Raw genomic sequence first — 9,434 nt, 5'->3', positions numbered from 1 at the left:
GGAGTTTTGCTCTTGTTACCCAGGCTGGAGTGCAATGGCGCAATCTCGGCTCACCACAACCTCCGCCTCCTGGGTTCAGGCAATTCTCCTGCCTCAGCCTCCTGAGCAGCTGGGATTATAGGCACGCGCCACCATGCCCAGCTAATTTTTTGTAGCTTTAGTAGAGACGGGGTTTCACCGTGTTGACCAGGATGGTCTCGATCTCTTGACCTCGTGATCCACCCACCTCGGCCTCCCAAAGTGCTGGGATTACAGGCTTGAACCACCGCGCCCGGCTTTCTGTGTTCTTAAAGAAAAAAAAAAGTATGTGAGGTAATACATACATAAATTAGCTCAATTTAGCCATTCTGCCATGTAGACATATTTCAACATGTATACAATTTTATTTGTCAATTAAAGGAAATAAATTGTTTAAATAAATAAAATAAGGAAATGCCGATACATGATACACAAAATACATTACCAAAAAATGCAAAATGCAAAATCATGCAGATGGTGCAGTACCATTTGATTTTTAAATGGAAGAAAAATAAAAAATATATATTTACATATGTATATGTAGATATTTTACCTCTGGAAAAATACACATGAAACTAATAACACTGTTTTCTATGGGAGGAAGAACTGAATGGCTGAGGAACAGAGATGTGGGGGGAATTTTTCCCTAAATGCCCTTGTAAGCTTTTAAAATTTGCAATCATGAGAATATAAAATCTATTCAGTTATTCTTCCCCAAAGAATGAAATCAGTATGCCAATGAGAAGAATTCTGTGAGAAAATGTATACCTTTCATTTACTTCACCAGATTGGAAGTAGGGCCTTTTTAACAAACATGCTGGGAACTGGTCCTGATTTGGGTTTTTGCTTTTGACTGAAACTTGGACACTAAATAACAGATTTCATTTCTCTCTTTTGACAAAAGAAAAAGAAGTTGGTACACAGTTTATGTTCTCTCCCTTCTAAGACTGTATTTTAATGATTTACCCAGTAAATAGAAAAATACTTCCAATTCACAACCTATTTAAAAAGAAGAAAAGTTGTGGTTTAGAGTAGAACATTTGTGTACAAGCCTTTTCTCTTTATCCATTTAAGAAGAAAAGATTCCTGTGACATTCACATTCAGACAAGGCTCAGGAAAATTCAGGAATAATCACACTACAATGATTTCTCTTTGGGGAACAAAAGCGATGGGCAAAAAAAAAAAAAAAGAAAAAGAAACTTTCCAGCCTTCACTCCATAAACACACTGCCTGCATAAGATAGGTTCAGCTGCCCAGGAGTCAGACGAGTCTCATTCCCATTGGTCCCCTGAGCCGGGCTGCAGCCAATAGTGATGCTTTATTAGAGCGAAGAAAACTATTAAAAATTGCAAAAACCTCTCCCACCCTCTTATCGAAATCCAGAAGACCTTACAGAACACTAGTTTTAAAAATTATAGAATGCAATGACACTTGTGAAGAAAGACAGTTAATTGCTTTTCTTTTCTTTAAAATTGCTTCCCTGTCTCCTATGCCTACCATTTAGGAGCTAAGAGACAGTCATTTATTTATTCTTTTATTATTGAAACCCACGTAATCTCTTTTTCTTTTTTTTTTTTTTTTTTGGCTTTCATTTTATTTATCAAGTTGAAAGCTTCAAAATTCAAAAGGAACAAGAGTATACAGTGAATAGTTTACTACTGACTTCTGTCCCTTAGTAATCAACTTCTTAATTATTGTGTATCCTACTGGAAATTTTTTTCTTTTTTCTTTTTTGAGACAGAGTCTCAATCTATCACCCAGGCTGGAGTGCAGTGGCAGGATCACAGCTCACTGCAACATCAACCTCCTGGCCTCAAGCAATCCTCCCACCTCAGCCTCCCAAAGTGCTGGGATTACAAGCATGAGCTGCCATGCCCTGCCCTCCAAGAGATATTATGTATGCATAAAAGAAAAGGTGTTTTTCCCCCTCAAATAGAAATTTAAAAATCAAAGAATTGTTACATAACTCTAACTCCTTATATTAACACATCACTGTTCTATGAAACAATCTCTACTCTAAAAGATAAGTTTTCAATACCTCCTTTATCACACAAAGTTAAGAAAGGGCTATTTGGCAAGAATAAAAAAGATGTCTAGAGAACTAAATTGCATATGATTTTACAGCAAATCAACGATTTTACAGCAAATCAACTCACTGAATTTCTGATCCAGGATCCTGATCCCTGAAAAACCTGTATAAATCTTGCGAGTCCCCAGTAGGGATAATTTTGCAGAGGTTTTATTAGCACTCCGTGGAGATAGAAGGTCCAGAAGCCTCTTCAACTTATTGAAGAGGGAGAGAAGAAGGAAGTGGGAAGCTGAATTCAGATGTTTGGCTCTTGTGGACTAGCAACAAGGAAATGAAGACAGATGAAAGAGAAACCCTTAATGCCTTGAATCAGTTAATCAGTAACTCACTTAAGCTGGCTAAACTAGATCCCTCTGACATCCAGTGGCAATCGGCTAGGTAAGGCTAGACAAGTTTGTAAGTCTCAAATGCAAAAGAACCAACCACAGAGAAAAGAGGCTGCTTGCAGAATAAGCTACAGAAAACATCTAAAGAGAGAAACACAGAGAGCCTTCCGTGGACATGTGTGGTGTCTGAGAGAGAGGCTGAATTCCAAGACAGAGTCCAGCACCCACTTTTCTTGAAACCCTCAGCCTTTTCTTCTAGCCTGGAGTCAAGTACTATGGAAAAAAAGAAGGCACAGAAGAGGAGGGTGCTTTTTAAGGTGTGGTGCGCTATTAAGAACGCCAAACTGCCAAGAGCGGTGGCTCATGCCTGTAATCTCAACACTTTGGAAGGTAGAGGTGGGAGGACTGCTTGAGCTCAGGAGTTCGAGACCAGCATGGCAATACAGTGCGACCCTGTCTCTACAAAATTTCTTTTAAAAATTAGCAGAGTGGGCAAGGCCCAGTGGTTCACGCCTATAATCTGAGCACTTTGGGAGGCCAAGATGTGCGGATCATAAGGTCAGGAGATCGAGACCATCCTGGCCAACATGATGATGATGGTGAAACCCCATGTCTACTAGAAATACAAAAGTTAGCCGGGTGTGGTGGCGCTACCTGTAGTCCCGGCTACTCAGGAGGTTGAAGCCGGAGAAAAGCTTGAACCTGGGAGGCGGCAGTTGCAATGAGCTGAGATTGCGTCACTGCCCTCCAGCCTGGCTACAGAGCAAGACTCCGTCTCAAAAAAAAAAAAAAAAAAATTAGCAGAGTATTGTGGAACGCACCTGTACTCACAGGCTGAGGTGGAAGAACCTGAATTTATAATCTCCTATACTCCATGTAGGGAAAGCAGTTTTTTAGTTGTTTTTTTTTTTTCTTTTTTGAGATGGAGTCTCGCTCTGTCGCCCAGGCTGGAGTGCAGCGGCGCGATCTCAGCTCACTGCAACCTCCGCCTCCCGGGTTCAAGCGACTCTCCTGCCTCAGCCTCCCGAGTAGCAGGGATTGCAGGCGCCCGCCACCTGCTAATTTTTAGAATTTTTAGTAGAGACGGAGTTACAAAATGTTGGCCAGGCTTGTCTCAAACTCCTGACCTCGTGATTCATGCGCCTCAGCCTCCCAAAGTGTTGGGATTACAGGCATGAGCCACCACGCCCAGCCCCTGGAATGCAGTTTCTTTACTCACCAGACAGCTGATCAGAAACTCTCTACCTATTTGTACTTTGCATAAACTGGTGAATTTGAAAATAAAACCAACCCAGTGTTTTTCACAAATTTTGGGCTGCATTCCTGAGTGATAATAGGATGTAACAGAAAATGGAGGCAGACAGACCTGGGTTCAAATTCCAAGTCTGTTTCATGTTCATCTGACCCACGTTTCACCTTAGGCAAGAAACTAACCTCTCTGAACCTCATCAGTAACATGGGATAAGAATTCCTGCCTCTCTTGATTATTGTGAATTATAAAAAAAATAAATAAATAAGTGCCATCACGTTAGGAATACATTAATGTTCACTTCCTCCTTTTCTTACAGAACCCTTTAAGATATTTACAGAACAACAAATACCAGAAAAACTATCCCTCCTTATGGTAAATCCCAATCATGCCAAAATTCCTCAGAACAAAATAGATACCAATTGAAAAAAAGCTTTTTTGCATTTATACACAGTATATGTACCATATGTGTTCTCATGATACACACATGCTTATAAAAAGGTATCATCAAAAGGTAACCACTGTTGGCAGGGCACAGTGGCTCAGGCCTGTAACCCAGCACTTTGGGATTCGGAGGCAGGTGGATCACCCTGAGGTCAGCAGTTCAAGACCATCCGGGCCAACATGGCAAAAACATCTCTACTAAAAATACAAAAATTAGCCGGGCATGGTGGCGGGCGCCTGTAATCCATTACTCAGGAGGCTGAGGCAGGAGAATCGCTTAAAACCAAGAGGTAGAGGTTGCAGTGAGCCAAGATTGCACCATTGCACTCCAGCCTGGGTGACAGAGAGAGACTCCATCTCAAAAAAAAAAAAAAAAGAAGATAACCACTGTTAATTCTACTCAACAATATTAGGTTAAATCATATGACATTGCTGATGTTTGATCACTTTATATTTACAACTATAGCAGTTTCATATAGTTTATAGTCTCTAAAAATAAAAATAGTTTTTAAAAAAATAAAGCAAGGATTTGATATCTGTCTGCCTTCCCTAGATTTCCTGAAAACAATAAGACCATTGGAAATCAGTAACTCTGCATTGTCAACCCTGTTCTGCCATTTATTAGCTGTGTGACTTTAAGAAAATCATTTAGCATCTTTGGGCCCTGGTTTCCAAATTTATACAATAAACACGGTAGATTTGCCTTTTTCCGCTCTGTAATTTAATGACTATAATAAGGCATAGGCACTTAGGTTAGTGCCACCAAAACACGTAGCTGGTAAGAACATTTTAACCTTAGCTATCCAAGTTCTCTTGGTTGTCCCTTCTGCATCCATCCTACCCTCTTCCATTATGAAGCACAAAAGACAGAGACCCTAATGATAATAAAATAAAGCTGTGTAAACTGCTTCACAGGCTTCTTCAAATGCACTTCTAATTTTGCACACCCTACCACAGCAGTACTGGATTTCTCCTTAAACAAAAATGGTCACGGGTGTCAAAGAGATATAAGTGAGTGTCCACTGAACTGTGTCTAAATGATTTTCCTTGTGACCAAAGCCAGCCTGGAATAAGCCCCTGCTAGTGAGAAGAGAGAACATGCTTCCCAGGCCGAGGAGGCATTGTTCAAAGTAATGAGTTCTGCACCACTTGGTCCACAATTCACAGCTGAGTCTGATTTTCCTAGACAAAGAGCAATAACCAAACGGAGGATGCTCTTCAGCAAGCTTCCCTGTGTTTATCATTGTTTTTAGACTCACGAGGTGGTAAAGGAAAGACGACAGTCTCCCTAACCGTCTACGTCCTAGGAATGACAAGAGGAAATGTTTGTCAACCCTGGTCAATATTATGCCACGGTTTTGTCATGGCTGTAATGGATTTCAAGAGTCTAAAATCACTAAAAGTGCCTAGAAATTATTCCATCTCAAAAGTGAAAATGTTTAAATACTCTATTGTATTCCTTTTAACCTTCTATCATAATTTTATACCCCCTCCTTTTTCTTTTTTTTTTTTTTCTCAGGGAAAAAATAGTTATGATCCTTCAGGCATGCAGACCAACATTCTTAGAAGGGAGCTGCAGAAGGTTCATTATGTTATGAAACACAGAGCCAGAACAAAGGATTACTGAATCACTCACCTTATCTTCATCTAAGAAACCTGAGAATTACAGTGTTTCTGTTTGTTCTAAACTCAGTGCTGCACTTGCCAAGACTACAAGTTTTAGGGTAGAGTTTGTAATACAAAAATGTAAGCAAATAGGTGCACATAATGCTTACTATCCTAGATATAAAGCCTTATATAAATTACTCAAAGTTTCAGCATTTATTTCTGAATCTGCAAGTCTGAATGATTAACACCAAATCAATTGATCCCCTTAAGAGTAACAAAGGTAGTATCCTCACCCTGAACATCTGAAGTGGTATTAGAATTATTTCAGGACTCACAGCTCTTAGTTCATTCAAAACAGAAATCTGGATTTATTCATCTTCCCTATTATATAAGTTCTCAATAAACATTTGTTAACTAAAAAATTAAGTAAAAATCATTTCATTAAGAATTTTCACAGTATTTTGCATTATGGCACCCTAACTAGAAGCACTTTTATCATATTCTATGTTTACAATACTATCCCTATAACTGGAAGACTGATTTTTTAAAATAAATTTAATTGAAGTTGATGATGTGGGAAAATGCATCAAACTGAAGCAATGACTTTAAACAGATTTTATTACGAATCTGGTGCAACTATAAATCCTCACTCTGCCCAACAGCCTTCCCTCCCTTTGTCTCCTTCTCATTGCCTCTCCCCCGCCTCCCCAGGTACTGCCAGTCTCATTATCCCATGATCTGTTAAAACTGCAGTTTACCTCCTGGAACCAGAAGAAACACATGTCACTGAGAATTAGGGAACTGGAGCCAGTTACAAGCCACCAAATAGGGTCACAAAGTATCTGAACCTGAAAATTAAGAGTTTTTCTGTTTTTCTAAACATAAGAAAAAGGTGAAAAACTCAGTTGGACTTTTTTTAAACATTTGAGCTAGATGGAATGTCTAAGCATTTATGACAAATGAGATGGGAGAGAACTTTAACAGCACATTACTCGCTAATCGTTTGAAAAGCGGTTTCATTTTCTGATTTCATTTGCTGATGGCAGGAGGATATTATCTTAAAACATCTACCACAAATAAACACTCGCTATTCTTGAAAACAAATTGCTTGAAACTGGTATGCAGCAAGCCAGTGCTCACATATTACTTCATCCAAGGTATTTTATGCCACACTTTATCCCAAGAAGAATAACTCCATTTTAAATTTGTATTAGCAGTTATGTTAATTCTAATCAATGTTTAATAGCACTAGGTACCAATCATGCTGCCGAGTATTGATGTAGTTTAAGAAAAATAAGCAAGAAGCTACCACTCCTTCTACATACCCTTTAAGATGTGTACTTTTGCCAAATGCTGGGCTGTATGTAAACAAATGGAATTTAAAAGAGGGGATAGGGCTGTCAAGATCCACAATTTTATGAAAATGAAAATGACTCTCGTGGCCCGGACGCGGTGGCTCACGCCTGTAATCCCAGCACTTTGGGAGGCTGAGGTAGACCACCTGAGGTCAGGAGTTTGAGACCAGACTGGCCAACATGGCAAAACCCCAGCTCTACTAAAAATACAAAAAATACCTGGGCATGGTGGCGGGAGCCTGTAATCCCAGCTACTATGGAGGCTGAGACAGGAGAATCACTTGAATCCAGGAGGCGAAGGTTGCAGTGAGCCAAGATTGCATCCAGCTTGGCGACAGAGCCAGACTCCATCACAAAAACAAACAAACAAACAAAAAAAAAAAAAAAAAAAGAAAGAGAAAATGACTCCCAACAGTAAGCTTGAGAAAACTGGCTTCTCTTAAGGCTTCTTGAAGCATTCTCAGCAGATTTTAACCCCAAAGGTGACCAAAATGCAGAGGCAACTGAAAAAAAACAACCGCCACTTCTAGGAAAGCCTTTGTTTCTTTTCATTGACATTATACTCTGGTCCCTTTTACAGCGCATCTCCTTGTCATAAACATGCCAATAAACAGGACATGGGTGCTGCTGGGTACAAGCCCTGGACTTCACCTGGGTTAGGAGGCACAGATTTGTCCTTGCAACGCTCAAGAACAATCACTTGACTGAATTTTTTTAACTCCTTACCAGGAAGTAAATCTTTTATTCGTCTCCACTTTTACGGAATAGAGGAGAGGGGGATTTCAATTGCTGCCCTAACAAGCAATCTCTCACGATTTTCTTCTGTCTGTGATCAAAACGGTAACAAGGGAAGGGGAAAGTTGTTTGTTTTTTTAATTTAGTTGGCTATTGCCTTAATGCTGAACTGCCAACATCAAAATGTGATCACAAATTGATTCCCAAAAGGAAACAAACAGAAAAAGCCTCGGGAAGGAGGGGAGAGGGCGCCGCAGACGCTCAACAGGGAACTGGGCTTTGGGGCGCGCGGGGTGGCGTCTAGGACCCGCGGCTCAGTAGCCAAGGAAACGCCGCGCAGCCGCAGAGCGCACCGCCCGGAGACCCGGGGTTTGCCTCCACCACCCCGCGCCGCTCAGACGCTCCTCGTCCCAGGGAAGTGCAATGGAGTATATCCTCCTCGCGCTGAGCACACCGAGTCTTTTCTGAGAGGGTCCTGAGCAGGGTCAGCGGGCGCAGGAAAAGCTGTGAGAAAAGCTGTGAGACGCCCCAGTGTAACGGACGCCGCACTCCCCTTGCTGGGAAACGCGGACCTGCTCTGCCGGCGGCGTCTGGCGGGCGGAGAGAGGCTCCCGGGACCCCGTGTGGGGGCGAGGCATCCCGCAGCGATGCTTCACCCTTCCACCGGGCGAAACGCCACCCACCACCACCGCAAGGGACCCGAGAGTTACATTCTTTCGCGGACACACACCCCCACATCCTTCTGAATTATGGGACCCTTAAGAGCAGCCGGGGCCAGTTCCACGCACGGCACTCACACAGTCGTAAAGAGGCGTGTCGCGGCCGTGGCTGGCGAGAGAGGAACTCGGGCCACCTGCTCACTCTCTCGTGGGACTGGCGTGCCAGTCCTCTTTTTCCTGCACACCCCCTCCTCTCCCGCGCCGCCTCCTTCCCCCGAAAGCACTGACCTCCTCAGCTTTGAGTGTTCAGTAGAAGAAGGACTCCTCGGAGTCCGTGGTACGGGGAGCCACCTCCGAAGTGCTGGAGTGATGAGTTATTGGCTCCTGCGACTCCAACTCCAAACCCCCACCGAGGGCGAGAAAACCGCCCCTAGAAGAGCACTTCTCCCCGCTACCCAGCAGAAGCCCCGAGACCAGCGGGGAGGAGACGGGCGCCGCCGCCACAACCTGCTTTCTCATTCAAATCCTCACGCTCACACAGGAGCCCCTCCCTCTCGGCTCCGCAGCTTCCGAGGAAATCAGGAACTGGAGTTCCGGAGAGCGGACTGGAGCGCCCGCTGCCTCCGCTGGCCCGGGCGGGATAGGTGTACGGAACGCAGGGCTGCACCTGGAACCCTTGGCTTACACCCCCCTGCGGGGCTCCCCGCTGGGCAAGGGCCAGAAGCACTGGGAATGAAGTCCTTTCCCTCCCACATGGGGGAAGTTTCCAAAGTTTCCAAACCCAGGGTAACCCCTTGATACTCAGTTTGGGGCTGTAGCCGGAGGGCCTCGGTGGTGGGAGGGTAGAGGAGTTGGGGAAACGAAGTTGGAGGTGAAGGGCGCAAGAAAAGGGAACTGCGTGCAACTTGCACCAAAGTAAAAAGTGTTCTGAAACGCCCGTCTTACCTCCT

General features: G+C 43.2%; 1 protein-coding gene across 4 annotated transcripts in view; it reads right to left on the bottom strand.

Moving 5' to 3' along the window:
* PLCH1 (phospholipase C eta 1) overlaps window positions 1-9,153 on the bottom strand; it is a 239,344-nt gene extending 230,191 nt beyond the window's left edge. For 3 of the 4 annotated variants that reach the window (XM_032262656.1, XM_032262690.1, XM_032262716.1), the window contains exon 1: window positions 8,773-9,153. The gene's annotated coding sequence lies outside the window, so the exon portion shown is untranslated. Of the gene's footprint in view, window positions 1-2,175; window positions 2,686-8,772 lie in introns of those variants that run through there. The other variant, XM_032262664.1, reaches the window with a different exon arrangement.
* Between the last annotated feature and the right edge of the window lie 281 nt (window positions 9,154-9,434).

This window comes from Sapajus apella, unplaced genomic scaffold (assembly GCF_009761245.1).
Source record: "Sapajus apella isolate SASKATOON/1434 unplaced genomic scaffold, GSC_monkey_1.0 scaffold4, whole genome shotgun sequence".
NCBI classification, from domain to species: Eukaryota; Metazoa; Chordata; class Mammalia; order Primates; family Cebidae; genus Sapajus; species Sapajus apella.
Note: the sequence above shows the minus strand (reverse complement) of the source record. Positions and strands in the feature narration are given on the sequence as shown.